Source organism: Pistacia vera, unplaced genomic scaffold (genome assembly GCF_008641045.1).
Source record: "Pistacia vera cultivar Batoury unplaced genomic scaffold, PisVer_v2 Contig40, whole genome shotgun sequence".
Classification (NCBI taxonomy): domain Eukaryota; kingdom Viridiplantae; phylum Streptophyta; class Magnoliopsida; order Sapindales; family Anacardiaceae; genus Pistacia; species Pistacia vera.
Genome location: NW_022196224.1, coordinates 665,837 through 683,133, shown reverse-complemented (window position 1 = coordinate 683,133; position 17,297 = coordinate 665,837). Strand labels below are relative to the sequence as shown.

Here is a 17,297-nt window from a genome sequence, read left to right as displayed (position 1 = left end):
GTTTGTTGGTCGTCGTTGACGAGAAAATACAGCCAGATCTGGCCGTAGATCTAGCCGGCAAAGGCATATCGGTGCACGACCGGCAAGATCCAGCCGGTCATGCTCCAATACGGTGAACCGGCCACCCTCCGGGGGTGTGGCCGGCTGTCCGTATTGACATTGGGTTGGGGGTGTTTTTGTTAACTTTTAAGATTTTATTATGGGGGTGTTATGTAAATAAACAAATAAGGGGGTATTTTATTAATTTATAAATCCTACATCGTAATACCCGCCCAATTCAACTTTTTTTTAACTTTTTTCAGAAAAATTTCCCAAAAACACCCAATTGTGAACCAAACGAAGCCATTATCTTCATCATCCATATTCTGACATGATCATAGAAATGTTGGGCTTGGGTTTCCTATGTGGAGAGGATGGCCCAAAATCCTAAAGCCCAAAATATAGCAACTTTATTAGTTTTTTTTTTTTAGTGGATGAATAGTGTGAAAAAAGGTACTGTTCATTGACACAAAATATGCAGAAGTGAAAAAGAGGTAGCTATACCAAGTTATTTTGGCGACGATCCAACGGTGAATCTTATTCATTTTGGTCAAATTTCAGAGTGTTGTTGTTGACGGAAAGATCTTCACATCAACGGTCAGTTTTGTGATAGCCATCTTTTTTATGGAGTTTTGTCTCTTGAAATACAATCAAATCAAAGAGTTGAGCTAAAAAAATTTTAGTCCATCGGTCATTCTTAACCTAACGATCGGAAGGTCATTCTAGTCTGGTCAACCTGATTTTTGGTCAAAATGCAGATGACATTTGGCTCTCAATCTGGACAGTTAGTTTTCGATTTTAACGGCTGAGTTTGGAGTATATAACTTGCATTTCAGTTGCTCTGCTGGTGATTTTACTCTTATCTTTTCGTAACTCTTTGTGTATTTCATTTTGTTAAAGTTGTTATAAAGGTAAATTTGCATGGAATACCGTTGAGATTTGTGGCTGTTGTAACACATTTTTTATCATAATGGATTTAAGTGGATCATTCGATCTCGTGGGTTTTATCTCTTCATATCAAAGAGGTTTTTTCCAGTAAAATTGCTTGTGTCTCTTATGAATTGATTGTTGTTTCAGACATATTTGCTCAAGGTTTTGCTCCTACAAATTTATTCAATTGGAAATATTTTGTTGGTACATTATTTTCTTTCAAGAAATAACAGAAAAATTGAAACTGTAAACTAAATATATCTTCTTGTGACATATTAAGCTATATTTCTCAGTTCCTCCAAGCTAAGGTGAGGAGGGGGCTGAGGCTAACCAAATTCAAACAAAAGCATTAATTTTTAGCCACGCAACTAAAGAATTAACCTTCATCAAGAAACTGAGAAATATTTACATACCTGTTATAGCATTTGATGAACAGTGTAATTTCTCCTTGTCAATTTGACATTCGCCACCTCTCTTATGGACTGAGGACATCCTTTGGGGGATCTGTCACGGGAACAATGTGTGGGCTTGGGTTTCCCTCATGCGGAAGGTGACCCAAACCATAACTGAGAGAGAGCCCATAGAGTTTATTTCAAGTTAGGGCTTTACCAACAAATTGAAACGGGTTTGATTGTTTCAAAAGAGATGAAAGTGGAGGCTGGGCAGGGTCAAATTCTTGAAGGATTCATTGCAGCAAATGGTGCCTGAAGATTGTCATATTCTAGCGATCTTGAAGCCTGACGTATTATCTGAGAGATGCTTACAACTAAAACTTTGGCCAATGCTTCTCCAGATATACTCGGAACTGTTCGTGCATTGGGACAGTTTCTGAATCATCAATGTCTAGTGATGGGAAAACTTTTGGACTGAAAAAAATAAGAAAAAAGATCTTTTCTATCTTATTATTTGTCAACAACTCTTAAGATCATGCTTAAGATTTAAGATACATGGATATAGGTGAAAAACTTAACAACTGACACTAGATGTAAATGTACTAGCCCACTCTGATACAGAGATGTAGGTGACAGCCTGATATTCTTCAGCAAGGAAGCCTCATCACAATCTGTTGATGAAGCTGTTGGTGTGATGCTCTTCAACACTCATTTTATTGTTTAAATTCTTTGGCTTGCACTCTCACTTTCAATCTCTTCAATTCCTCCAATACCACTTCCATGGAAGGTCTCATTTCCTTGTTCGTTGCAAACATAGAAAGGCCAGCTCTGCAACTGTAGTCATCATCCTTTAACTTCATCATCTGATTGATACCAAGACATGGGTCATCAATTCTTCAATGCACAAGTGTGGATCCGTTTATGGCTAAATTAGCCAAATTAATCTCATCTTTGTGCCTATTCATATCAACTGAGGCATTGATGAAAGGAGCTCAATCAAGACAACTCCAAAGCTGTAAACATCACTCTATCGTTAGCTTGTAACACAGATGATACTCAGGATCAACATAGCCAGGGGATCCTTGTGGAGCGGTTGAGACATGTGTAACATCTGTGGGAACAATCTGGAAAGCCCAAAGTCTGCAACTTTTACACTGAAGCTTGTCAAGAAGAAGTTGTTAGTTTTCACATCCGGTGTATAATATCAGAGCATGGAGGTAAGCCATGCACTAGCTGTTTCTATTGCAATGTTCATACGAATAGGCCACGGAAGTGAACAGGCTTTCGCTCTATCCCCATGAGAGATCAGCAACAGTTCCATTAGGAATGAATTCATACACCAGGAGTAAACCTTGCTGACTGACGCGAAGAGCAGCCATAAAGTGACAAAGATTTTTGTGGCGCAAACGTGTGAGGATCTAATTTCATTCATAAACTGTTCAAATTTCTGTAGTTGTGCCATGAAAGCGCTTTACTGCAACTTCACATCCTTTGAAGTTTTGCTGTTGCAAGTATCAAATAGGCTATTTAGCAACCATTATTTCTTCTTCTAATCTTTTTTCTCTAGTAATTATATATATATTCTAAAAACATTCAACAGAAACATACATGTTCAGCTTCTTACCATAGTATACTCTTCCAAATCCACCGTCCCCAAGTTCATTCTCAAGATTAAAATGAAGTGGCTTCTGCAAGTTCTTTGTAGGAGAGACTGGGACCCCAAAGCAGACGCTGCAATCTTCCACCTTGAATTTGAGGAGGGATCGGTAGAAATGAATCTTGAGTTGAAGCGCGAATAAATAAATTTTTGTTCCGTGCGATGCTGAATAACAAACAGAATCGCAATAAGGATGGTTGCTGCTCCGATTCCAACACCTAATTACACAAAAGAAGAGCTAAAACTTCTTGATCAGCACCCTTGACACTTCTTCAAAGGTAAACCATAAAATACAGTCAAGAACATGCAGCAAAGAAATTTCAAACGATCCAGAGACATCAATGGACTGACTAAACACTAGTCTAAATCAGAATTTTTCATGGTTATAAGAGCTGATCAAAGAGTTATTTTACCTAGCGCTGGGGCTAGCTTCAATGGTGATTTCCCGTCCCCTGGAAAATAGTTACAAATACAATTCCATCAGTTCACAAAACAAAAAATTACTGATCTGCTTCATCACAATTCATAACAACATCATACAAATTGACATCTAGGTTTTTTTCAAACAGGAAATCATAAATTTCCAGTGATGGGAAAACATTTGGACCGGCGTGCGTGTGACTGAAAAAATAAGAAAAAAGAATAATATTTATCTTATTTTACAATTCTTATGTTTACCGCAGTTTAAAAAATTAACTGTTTAACATAGACATCAAGTTGCCGCCATTTAACTCACTAACTTCTGGCCAATTATCAATTGACTGAAACTCTACTTTTTTATTGGAGTAAGTGATAAGAAGGTGAAAATGATTTAATTTAATACCAGAACGCGTCTTTTTTACTGCCATTTATGATGCTCATATTATGTTGAATTATTGAAGATGTCAAAATAAAATAAAAATTCCACCATGTGGAAGGAAAGGAACAGACTTTGACTTTCAAAGTTTAGGTTCCACTATTGAAAAATACCTAAGGTTGAACAGGAACTTATGACAGAGCTGGAATTATGGATATTAAAAACATTGATTAAAGAGATACATTACCTATTGCCAGACCCAGATTCAAAAAGATTTCCCATCTGCAAAAATAGTTACAAAGTGTTAGTTTTAAAAGAAGGAGAAGAGTTATCTGCATCATCAAAATATGTCTATAAAACAGTTGATAAATCTACCTATCTGAACTAATGCTGTGATGAGCTAAGTAGCTGATTAACTTCCTCTAAAGTACAAACCCGGGTGAGGGACTAATCAAAATTCAAAACTAAGGAATCTTTTTTTTTTTTTAATTTTTAAACTTTTATTATAGTGGTATTTTAGTAAATTCTTTAAATCGTAAAGGTTGAAATAATAATCTAAACAATATTAATAAATAATAACTTCAAAATAGAAAGATAATTTCTATTTAACATACTCATGATTATATTCTTTCAATCCAAACGTATCAATATAATATACACATTAATTTATTTCAATCTTAAAAAACATATTTAATATAATATTCATAATATATTTTTTATTTAATATAACATTCTCAATAATACAATATTCTCTCCATCAAATGCACCCTTCCAAAATTGAAAAATTAAAAACTAAATTTTAAGAAAAAATATCGAAATCCTAAAACAAATGAAGTAAACTTAGCAGGGTGAACCTGCTTTAGATTCAACCGTGTCTTTGTTTCATCGACACATCTGAAACTGAAATCAAAGTAACGAGGAAGCCAATTCAACTTCTAATTCATCCTCTAGCGCCCGATTAGTTTTCGCATTTTCATCAGTATTATCAACTGCTATCGCTTTGGTTTCAATCCACTTCCAGAAAATCACAGAAACAAAAGCAAAAAACCTATAACCATCAAAACTCAATCCACGAAGATTCAATTCACAAAATTAGTCCAATGCACCTCCCAACCACGGCTCACCTCCACTCTGAATAAAAGGACGGCCTGCTAAATTGAAGAGACATGCCCACATCGCCAGTTGCAGTGGGGTGTTGCAACTCGGCGCTTGCGATTTTTCGTTGGATTTGAAGAGGGGTGTTGTGTTGCAGTATGCTGGGTAGTGCTGGGGTGGTGGGTTTGAAGAAGTTGTGGGGCGGAGGGTTTGTCACAGCGTTGGGTTAGGGAGTGTTGCCGCGCCGAAGGAGTTTTGGGTTTTGTTTTAGCCCGTAGGGTTGCTTGGTTTCCGGGTGGCGGTGGGTTTTCTTTCATATTAAATTATTTTCTTAATTTTCAATTTTTATTTCATTTGTGATATTTCAGTTGTTTATCCTCTAAAACACACAGTTGACTTGGAAAGTAGAAAGCGAAGACTTGTAAAGACATCAGAAAGTTTGGGACAGTTCTAAATCATAAATGTCCAGTGATGGGAAAACATTAGACATGAGGTTACAGCTATTTAACTAACTAAACTAGAGGTGGGAATTTGGGCTCCGACCCAAAATGATCGATTGTGAATTTTTACAAGTGTTCAAAATTATGCAAATAATAAAGCGTAAAAATATGAATGTTGAACAGAAGAGAATAACTATTATCATTTACCAAAATAATCTATTTTATTACTATTTAATCAATCTAAATTGTATTAAGTAAAACATAAATTAAAAAATTAACAATTGAAATTAAAAGAAACTTAAAAGAAAACAATTAAAATAAATCTTTGAGTTTAAAGCAAGATGACTAGACTTACAACATATTCAAATGACTCTTTATGATCAAAACTCTTTATTATAAAGAATTTATCCATAAAAATAAGAGTCCAACAGACTCTTTATCTTTAAAATATAAATTAGAGAGTGAGTTTGACTCTCCACATTTAGAGAGTCAAATTTCACTTTCTATCATAATTTTAATTAGTAAACTATAAGTTCCTATGCATTTTATTTATTAATTCTCTCTCCCATTAAGTCTCTTTCTTAAAAATAAAGAATAGCTTCATTAAATTTAAAGAATCTATTGAATTTAAATAAAAATTGTGTTCTTTATATTTAAAAATTAATGAAGATGCTCTTTATTTATATGAAAGATGCTCTTCAAAATAAAGAGTACCACTAAAGATGTTCTTAGGATATAGATTTCACACTAACTCTTATTCATATATATTGATCACTTATGATAATTTTATTAAGCTCTTCCTATAGGTCAAACTCCTTAAATTTCTAATAACTTTCTTTTGACCAATTATCAAATTAACCCCTAATTATTAACCTAAATTATCTCTAATCAGATTTAAGCAATTGGAGATTATTACGCTCTGTAGAGTTTATCAAAATCTCACAAATCATGGTAACCTATCTCTAGTACTCACTCAACCTATGATTTTACTACCGTAGACCAACTAAGTTTCATCTCTCGATCTCAACATAGTCCATTAGTTCATTCAATTCTAGGGTTCTTAAGAATCAAAAGCATGAGACATAAGAATAAAACTTAGGAAGAAATATTAATGAATCAATATAAGTAACTCAATACATAATCAAGAGATTGGGCTACATCTTAGCCCTTGGAAAATAAAGTTAGTTCATAATAAACACGAAAGAAACAATCATCTTTATTAAAATAATCAAGATGAGTTTATAAGAAAGAAACAAGAAAAACTTCCCTATATTGTGAATCAAAGCTTCAGAAATTTTGTCACTTTTCTTCTCTACAGATTTTTCTTCTCTTATTCTCTCCCAAGAATCTCCAAAATAGAGATGGCAATGGGCTCGATATTTTCTGGTACCCAACCCGGCATGTCCCAAAAAGGTCGGGCTTTACCCGATGTTCGCGGGCTTGGGCTTGGGCTTGGGCCTGATTTTAAGGCCTGACCTCGGGTATGGGTCGGGCCTGGGTATGTCTTCAGGCTGGACCCGACCCAGCCCGACAATTTTAGCATTAATTATATTAAATTACCCTTATACTATATATTTAATTACAAGATTATTCTACATATATATACTCATCTTCCCCAAACCCTACATGGATGATGGATACACTTTGTGGAAAGTTATTTATATATTTAGTGAGTATTCAAAAATAAATTAACATTTAAAAATTGTTTTTAGAATTAAAAATATAAAAAAATGAAATTTATTAATATTTAAAAATTCACATTATAAAAATAGGCGGGTTTGGGCCGAGCCTGAGGTTACAAAAAGCCCGTTGAGCCGGACTTGAGCCTTTGTTATGAGGTCGAGCTTGGGCTTGGCCCAAGGGGTACCCAGCCCATTGCCATCACTACTCTAAAATAATGCTAAAAGACTTCTCTTAATATCTCATAAGGGTTAGGGTTTTATTTTCTTTAATTCTATTTTGTTTAGGACTCTTAACCCTATTTTCCTAATAAAAAACGAAAGAAAAATTCATAACTGTCATGATTGTGCCCCGGCACTGTGTTGCGGCACGGTCGATTCTGGACAAAGTGTGCTGCGCACAATGATAACTTCTTCTCCTTTAGTTCAAATCTTGCATCATTCCTCCGTACTTTAAAAATGATTTTTTAGCATGATAACGATGGAATCTAGAGAAGTGGTAAGCATATAAAATGTATCCCTTTGAATCAACTTTCCAATAGTCAAAGAATCATCTTAATCCAAGGCCTAGAGCTCGAGATATTATTGAAATACCAAGACATGCTTAAACTGGAGCGTAATCCAGAGTCTCCTCTTTGCTTCAAAGCTCCATAACTTCTTCAATTCAACCCAATTCTTGTTCCGTTTGTTTCTACTCATCACTCATTTTTTGCCGATATGATTCTTCTTCTGAGCATAACATTTAGCATTAATAACCTAAAAAACACTCAAACACACTCATGATCCCATAAAAGACAATTATGAAAAAATTAAGCAACTTTACCAAATTAAGCTTAATTTCTCACAAATAATCCCCATAGACCACTAAGTAAATGTGTATTTTCAAGCTCTTATCATCAGTCATCCCAAATCGTACCAGGCTCATGGAGGAGGGCTCAGGCCCAGGTTCAGTCCCTCCTCTAAGGCTCGAGCCTAGGACCGCTCTCAAACCCCCTTTTCCCACCCAATTTTGTTTAAGCCTTTGGTAAATATCTAAAATCCCACTATTTTATACAAAATAGACAATAAATATACGGGTTAAAATGAAATTTTACGTATTATGGGGCATATTAAAAATTTTTAATCCTATAGGACCAGTCCTATGGGCCCATGACTAATCCTAGGGATCAGTCCAAGCCTTAAAAAATTTCATGGGCTCAAGACCTGTCCCAATTTGGGATCGGTACCATTGGGCCTAGACTCAGGACCAATTAAACCTGGTCCTTGTCCAGCTCTAAACGAAACTTCTAATAAATTATGAACTGACTGAAAGTCTGCTTTCTAATTGACTTACATCTTTGGAGTAAGTGATAAGAAGGTGAAAATGATTTAATCTAATGCCAGAAAGCATCTTTTTTAGTGTCACTTTTATTTTGTGTTACAAAAGAAAAGTTTACATGAGGTGAAAGGAAAGGAATAGATTTCGTCTTTTCAAAGTTTAGTGTTCCATTAGTGAAAAATATCTACAGTATCCAAGCTCACTTGAGCATAATCGATCACAACCCACCCGCCACTTGAGGGTAGCGTAATCGATCAGGACCTACCCATCCATAACAAGAGTAGCTCTAATACCACGATAAAATGAATTGGAGTAACATTCATCCTAAAAGCTAGTTCAAGGAAAAAGAAAGTCCAACCACATAAATACATTATAACATTCATATGTTTGATTTGGTTTAAAAAGTGCCTTGCCTAGTCCTAGGACTAGATTCAGTTTTTTTTTTTTTTTTTTTTTAAATCCGCAAAAATAGTTCCAAAGGATTGGCTTAAAAATAGTTAAAATTTATTGGCTTCGTTTGTTTCAATTTTCAGAATACTACTTTTAGTATTCCCAAAAAAGTTAAACAGTAAAATACCCAAAAATTTTGATTTTTGGGAATACTACTCCCAATATTATTCAACTTTTTTTAAACCCCTTAAATTTGATAATTTAATTAAATAACCCTAAATATTTTTTTAAAAATTACAAAAACACCCCAATAATTCATATTTACCAGATTCCGGCCACCACTGCCGGAAAATGGCCAGAATCTATTAGGATGGCGCACTACCGGCTGAATCTGGCCGGTAGTACGCTGATCTAGCCTTTTCCGGTCAGATCCACGGTGGATCTGGCCGGAAAAGGCCAGATCTAAGGCCAAAGATCTGGCCGTTGACGGCCAGATCTTTGGCCGTAACGGTTTATAACGACGACCAACAAACCATCGTCGTTGACCATCAACGACGACCGTTTGTTGGTCGTCGTTGACGAGAAAATACAGCCAGATCTGGCCGTAGATCTAGCCGGCAAAGGCCATATCGGTGCACGACCGGCAAGATCCAGCCGGTCATGCTCCAATACGGTGAACCCGGCCACCCTCCGGCGGTGGTGGCCGGCTGTCCGTATTTGACATTGGGTTGGGGGTGTTTTTGTTAACTTTTAAGATTTTATTATAGGGGGTGTTTTGTAAATAAACAAATATAGGGGGTATTTTATTAATTTATAAATCCTACATCGTAATACCCGCCCAATTCAACTTTTTTTTAACTTTTTTCAGAAAATTTTTCCCAAAAACACCCAATTGTGAACCAAACGAAGCCATTATCTTCATCATCCATATTCTCGACATGATCATAGAAATGTTGGGCTTGGGTTTCCCTCATGTGGAGAGGATGGCCCAAAATCCTAAAGCCCAAAAATATAGCAACTTTATTAGTTTTTTTTTTTTAGTGGATGAATAGTGTGAAAAATAGGATACTGTTCATTGACACAAAATATGCAGAAGTGAAAAAGAGGTAGCTATACCAAGTTATTTTGGCGACGATCCAACGGTGAATCTTACTTCATTTTTGGTCAAATTTCAGAGTGTTGTTGTTGACGGAAAGATCTTCACATCCAACGGTCAGTTTTGTGATAGCCATCTTTTTTATGGAGTTTTGTCTCTTGAAATACAATCAAATCAAAGAGTTGAGCTAAAAAAATTTTTAGTCCATCGGTCATTCTTCAACCTAACGATCGGAAGGTCATTCTAGTCTGGTCAACCTGATTTTTGGTCAAAATGCAGATGACATTTGGCTCTTCAATCTGGACAGTTAGTTTTCGATTTTAACGGCTGAGTTTGGAGTTATATAACTTGCATTTCAGTTGCTCTGCTGGTGATTTTACTCTTATCTTTTCGTAACTCTTTTGTGTATTTCATTTTGTTAAAGTTGTTATAAAGCTTTAAATTTTGCATGGAATACCGTTGATGATTTGTGGCTGTTGTAAACACTTTTTTATCATAATGGATTTAAGTGGATCATTCGATCTCGTGGTTTTTTATCTCTTCATATCAAAGAGGTTTTTTCACGTAAAATTGCTTGTGTCTCTTATGAATTTGATTGTTGTTTCAGACATATTTGCTCAAGGTTTTGCTCCTTACAAATTTATTCAATTGGAAATATTTTGTTGGTACATTATTTTCTTTCAAGAAATAACAGAAAAATTGAAACTGTAAACTAAATATACATCTTCTTGTGACATATTAAGCTATATTTCTCAGTTCCTCCAAGCTAAGGTGAGGAGGGGGCTGAGGCTAACCAAATTCAAACAAAAGCATTAATTTTTAGCCACGCAACTAAAGAATTAACCTTCATCAAGAAACTGAGAAATATTTACAATACCTGTTATAGCATTTGATGAACAGTGTAATTTCTCCTTGTCAATTTGACATTCGCCACCTCTCTTATGACACTGAGGACATTCCTTTTGGGGGATCTGTCACGGGAACAATTGTGTTGGGCTTGGGTTTCCCTCATGCGGAAGGTGACCCAAACCATAACTGAGAGAGAGCCCATAGAGTTTATTTTAAGTTAGGGCTTTACCAACAAATTGAACAGGGTTTGATTGATTTCAAAAGAGATGAAAGTGGAGCTGGGCAGGGTCAAATTCTTGAAGGATTCATTGCAGCTAAATGGTCGCCTGAAGACTTGTCATATTCTAGCCGATCTTGAAGCCTGATCGTATTATCCTGAGAGATGCTTACAACATAAAACTTTGGCCAATGCTTCTCCAGATTAATACTCGGAACTTGTTCAGTGCAGTTGGGACAGTTTCTGAATCATCAATGTCTAGTGATGGGAAAACTTTTGGACTGAAAAAAATAAGAAAAAGGATCTTTTCTATCTTATTTTATTTGTCAACAACTCTTAAGATACATGCTTAAGATTTAAGATACATGGATATAGGTGAAAACCTTAACAACTGACACTAGATGTAAATGTACTAGCCCACTCTGATGACAGAGATGTAGGTGACAGCCTGATATTCTTCAGCAAGGAAGCCTCATCACAATCTGTTGATGAAGCTGTTGGTTGCATGCTCTTCAACACTTCATTTTTATTGTTTAAATTCTTTGGCTTGCACACTCACTTTCAATTCTCTTCAATTCCTCCAATACCACTTCCATGGAAGGTCTCATTTCCTTGTTCTGTTGCAAACATAGAAAGGCCAGCTCTGCAACTGTAGTCATCATCCTTTTAACTTCATCATCTGATTGATATCCAAGACATGGGTCAATCAATTCTTCAATTGCACAAGTGTGGATCCTGTTTATGGCTAAATTAGCCAAATTAATCTCATCTTTGTGCCTATTCATATCAACTGCAGGCATTGATGAAAGGAGCTCAATCAAGACAACTCCAAAGCTGTAAACATCACTCTTATCAGTTAGCTAGTAACACAGATGATACTCAGGATCAACATAGCCAGGGGATCCTTGTGGAGCGGTTGAGACATGTGTAACATCAGTGGGGAACAATCTGGAAAGCCCAAAGTCTGCAACTTTTACACTGAAGCTGTTGTCAAGAAGAAGATTGTTAGTTTTCACATCACGGTGTATAATATCAGAAGCATGGAGGTAAGCCAATGCACTAGCTGTTTCTATTGCAATGTTCATACGAATAGGCCACGGAAGTGAATCAGGCTTTGCTCTATCCCCATGAAGATGATCAGCAACAGTTCCATTAGGAATGAATTCATACACCAGGAGTAAACCTTGCTGACTGTAAAGCGAAGAGCAGCCATAAAGTGACATAAGATTTTTGTGGCGCAAACGTGTGAGGATCTCAATTTCATTCATAAACTGTTCAAATTTTCTGTAGTTGTGCTCATGAAAGCGCTTTACTGCAACTTCACATCCGTCTCGAAGTTTTGCTGATTGCAAGTATCAAATAGGCTATTTTAGCAACCATTTATTTCTTCTTCTAATCTTTTTTCTCTAGTAATTATATATATAATTCTAAAAACATTCAACAGACACATACATTGTTCAGCTTCTTACCATAGTATACTCTTCCAAATCCACCGTCCCCAAGTTCATTCTCAAGATTAAAATGATAAGTGGCTTCTGCAAGTTCTTTGTAGGAGAAGACTGGGACCCCAAAGCAGACGCTGCAATCTTCCACCTCTGAATTTGAGGAGGGATCGGTAGAAATGAATCTTGAGTTGAAGCTTCGATAAATAAATTTTTGTTCCGTGCGATGCTGAATAACAAACAGATACGCAATAAGGATGGTTGCTGCTCCGATTCCACACCTAATTAGCAAAAAGAAGAGCTATAAACTTCTTGATCAGCACCCTTGACACTTCTTCAAAGGTAAACCATAAAATACAGTCAAGGAACATGCAGCAAAGAAATTCAAACGATCCAGAGACATCAATGGACTGACTAAACACTAGTCTAAATCAGAATTTTTCATGGTTATAAGAGCTGATCAAGAGTTATTTTACTGCGCTGGGGCTAGCTTCAATGGTGATTTCCCGTCCCCTGGAAAAAATAGTTACAAATACATTCCATCAGTTCACAAAACAAAAAATTACTGATCTCTTCATCACATTCATACAACATCATACAAATGACATTCTGTTTAGCTGTCTGAGTTCCCAAACAAAGGTGGGGAGGGGACAAAGGCCTCAAAATCAAAGAAAAGCATCAATTTTGAGCCATGCTATTAAAGAATTAACCTCAAACAAGAACCAAAACGTAAAGTTCTAGTACCTTTTTTATCTGTTATAGCATTTAGATAATGAAATTTCCCCTCATAAATTTGACATTGCCTCCCCATCAGACACACTCACGACATTCTGCGGTTACATTCACTCGTAGCCGGAACCAACCGGTGTATAATAAATAATTGAAGACCTTTTTGAGTCTTTTGATTTTGAACGGGATAAGTGAACAGTTAGAACTAAACTTTGATGGATTCTGATTATTTGAGCCGCTGTAGTAGAGAATGGAGTGGTTGGAGTCACGGCAAATCGAAGAGTAATCTACGGGAGCACGGAAGGCTTGCTGGGACACTTGTAAAAGGTTTGATTGTTTACTCCAAAAGAGATAAAATCAGAGCTGGAACGATAAAATTTCTCAAGGATTCAACAGCTATGGTTTCCCGCAGGCTTTTCATATTCTGGTTGATCTCGAAGCACAAGCGAACTATCTTGAGAGATACTTGTAACGTAAAACCATGGTAAATTTTTCCCCACCGAATTCTTTGAACTTGTTTTGTGCAGCCTACCACTTTCAAGAACCCACAATGAGGATATGTTTCATTGGAGAAGGGAAGCTTATATTGCCGAGAACACCACAACTGAACCAAGATGGCATCTTGGGTTGGAGTTTTTAGCATCTTGACCTTGACAAAAAGTAATATGAGAGATAAAGAAAACACAAGATAAGAGATACACATTCTAAAAACTGAAAGTTAGCAAATATCACTCGAGTTCTCTTATCTATAATATGTTTACTGTATTTTCCCTCTAAAACACGCAGTTGACTTGGAATTAGGAAGGCATCAGACTTGTAAACAGAAAGTGGGGACAGTTTCTAAATCATAAATGTCCAGTGATGGGAAAACTTTTGGACTTTCTGCCTGTGTTAACAATTCATTTTCCCAGGCAGGTTTTCCAAGCCCCTTTTCGGCTACGAGGCCCGTTATGAGCGCTACCAATAGTTGCAAACCCAATGTAGAGCTAATTGTAAGGGAGAAAACCCAAAGTTTAATAAACCATCCACTATTCTCATACTGAATGGATGTGGCTCTTACAATACTGAGAAAAAGAAAAAGTTCTCTTATCTTTTTTGTTTATCACAATTCTTTAGAAACATGCTAATTACGTATAGTTTTAAAAGATTGGAAAACATTTGTAACAGATACCATCAGGAAGAATTCTAAGTTTATTGAGTTTGAATAATATGAAAACCTAGAATCTTGTCTTTACCAAGTAATTCGCAACCAAAACTTTTACGATATGTTAAACATCCTGAGAACAAGGTTCAAAAATAACTGTTAACATGGCATCAAATTGCCCCCATTTTAACCAACCTCTGGTCAACTATTGACTGACTTAAGGTCATTTTTTCGCTGGCTTGCATGTTGTGGAGAAGTGATAAGAATGAAAGGATTTTATTTAATGCCAGAAACGTCCTTTTTAGTGTCATTTTATGTTTATAATTAAAGAAAAGTTGTCACCAGCGGTAAGGAACGGACAGATTGTGACTTTTCAAGTTTAGTCTTCTATATTGAAAAATATCTACAATATAAACACTAGAATACAATATACAATTACAGAGCCTTAGAAAGAAATACAAGAAACAACTCTCTTGTAATGTGTGTTTCTACCTCGTTAGCGAATAAGATCCTGAGTTTTCTCTTTACATAAACATGTTTTGAGTAAAGGACGTTTGCATGAAACTTAAAATAATCTCGGGTGATACGTTATGTGAATCTGAAATAGATACCCAAATGCTACAACATATTTTAATTATCCACGTTGTGGATCAGGCAGCAAAAACCTTAACAACTGGCACTAGATGTATGTCACCACTAGTCCAGTTTGCGTAACAGATGTAGTTGACCGCCTATATTTTCAGCAAGGAAGACTCATCACAATCTGGTGATGAAGCTGCTGGTTGCATGCTCTTCAACACCTCTTTCATTGTTAAATTCTTTGGCTTGCACTCTTCACTTTCAATTCTCTCAATTCCTCCAATCTACATCCATGGCGGTCTCATTTCCTTGTTCTGTTGCCAACATAGAAAGGCCAGCTCTGCAACTGAGTTGTCATCCTTTTAACTCTTCATTTTGACTGATATCCAAGACATGGGTCATCAACTCTTCAATTGCAGAATTCTGAATCCTGTTTACTGCTAAGTAAGCCAAATTAATCTCATTTTTGTGCCTATTCATATCGACAGCAGCATTGATGATTAAGCTCAATGAGGACAACTCCAAAGCTGTAAACATCACTCTTATCCGTCAATTGATAACACATATGATACTCAGGATCACATAGCCTGGACTTCCTTGTGGAGCTGTTGGACATGAGTTATATCACTAGGGAACAATCGTGAAAGCCCAAAATCTCGCAATTTTTACACTGAAGCGGTTGTCAAGTAGAATGTTGTTAGTTTTCACATCGCGGTGTATGATATCAGAAGCATGGAGTATGCCAATGCGCCAGCCGTTTCTACTGCAATTTTCATACGAATAGACCACGAAGTGAACCGCTCCGCTCTTTCCCCATGAAGATGATCAGCAACAGTTCCATTAGAATGTATTCATACACAAGGGGAGACCCTGCGGACTGTGACGTGAAGTGCAGCCATAAAGGACACACAGATTTTTTGTGACGCAAACAGTGGGCTCAATTCCATTCATAAACTGCTCCAACTTTCTGTAGTTGTGCTCGTGAACGCTTCACTGCAACTTCTCGCCCGCTTTTTAGTTTTGCTGATTGCAAGGGATCAATAGCCATTTAGCAATCAGTTAGATTTTTTTTTTTTTCTACCTATAAACTTCACGAAACATAAATTGTTTAGCTTCTTACCATAGTATACTCTTCCAAAGCCTCCATCTCCAAGTTTCTTTCTCAGGACTAAATTATTAGTGGCTTCTCAAGTTCTTTGTAGGAGAATACTGGGACTCCACAGACACCGCCGAATCCAGCTCTGATTTCGAGAGGGATCGGAAGGAATGTATTCGAATTGAAGCTGTAGAAGTAAATTTATGTTTCTTGAGATGGCGAATAACAAACAGAACCCACATCGATTGCTAAAGCTCCGATTCCATACCTAATGTGCAGCAAATGAATTTTAAATGATCCTGAGGTATCAGTGGACTTATTGAACACTACTCTGAATTCAAATTTTTGATATTTATAACTTTACCTATGGCTAGGCCTAGCTTCAATGTTTTTTTTCCATCTCCTGCACAAAATAGTTACAAGAACTAGTTTTTAGTATAAGAACAAGAAAATAGAGATCTGCAGCTCCAAAATTCTTGACAATCTCATAAAGTAACTGATAAAGCTGCTCTTCTGACTGAATATAGATCGTGCTGTAACATTCTAAGCAGCTTTGTGGCTTCCTCAATAAAAATATCCAGATTAATTTTATTTAATTTTTTTTTTTTTTTTTTTTTTTTAGCATTGTTAAAATTAACTTCACACAATGATTGCTCATGAATATTTATGAAACATGCATGTATTCAAGTATTACTGTAATTTTTTGTACCTGTTCTTGAAATTGGTTCTTCTGAACATTGAAAATTTCCCTGGTTGTCAATACAGTGGCCTCCTCTTCTAAACACTCAATACATTCTCTGGTACATTCAGTTGAAGACGGAACCAACCAGTTGTACAAATTGAAGAAGTGACACCCTTTTGAGTCTTGTTCTTGGATTGAGTCATCGAACAATCAGTATTATTTCTTCGGAATTCATCATCAGTTGAGCCGTTTTGGAAGCCAATATGGAAGTGTTTCGACCCTTCGCAGAACGCGCTGAATTTGCATAAGTTCTATTTTTGGACACTGAAGAAGGTTTGATTGTATGGTTCAACAGAGATAATAGGAGACCTTGGAAGGCCAGTTTCTGTAGGCACAGTGTTTCAAAGGATTCGTTGTAAATGTACTGTTTTCTTGAAGCGTGAGTGTTTAGTCTGAGAGATAGCTGTAACATAAACCATGGCCAATCTTTGTTAGCTGAATCCTCGGACTTGTTTCACACTTCTCATCTTCCATATTCCACAATCAGAATTGGTTCCATTGAAGAAGGGAAAACCTACGGGTCCCAGAGTTCCACAATCAAAAGGTTTACATCTGGGGTTGCCTCCATCTTCTTGTACAGCCAAGGCCAGAACTAAGAATAAGAATTGAAAGATAGTGAAGAACATAAGGTAAGAGATGGGAGGCATTGCTATTACTATCAAAGAAA

The 17,297-nt window shown here is 36.4% G+C and overlaps 1 pseudogene; it reads right to left on the bottom strand.

Moving 5' to 3' along the window:
• Positions 1-10,465: 10,465 nt before the first annotated feature.
• LOC116141549 lies at positions 10,466-14,440 on the bottom strand (annotated as a pseudogene).
• Positions 14,441-17,297: the final 2,857 nt, after the last annotated feature.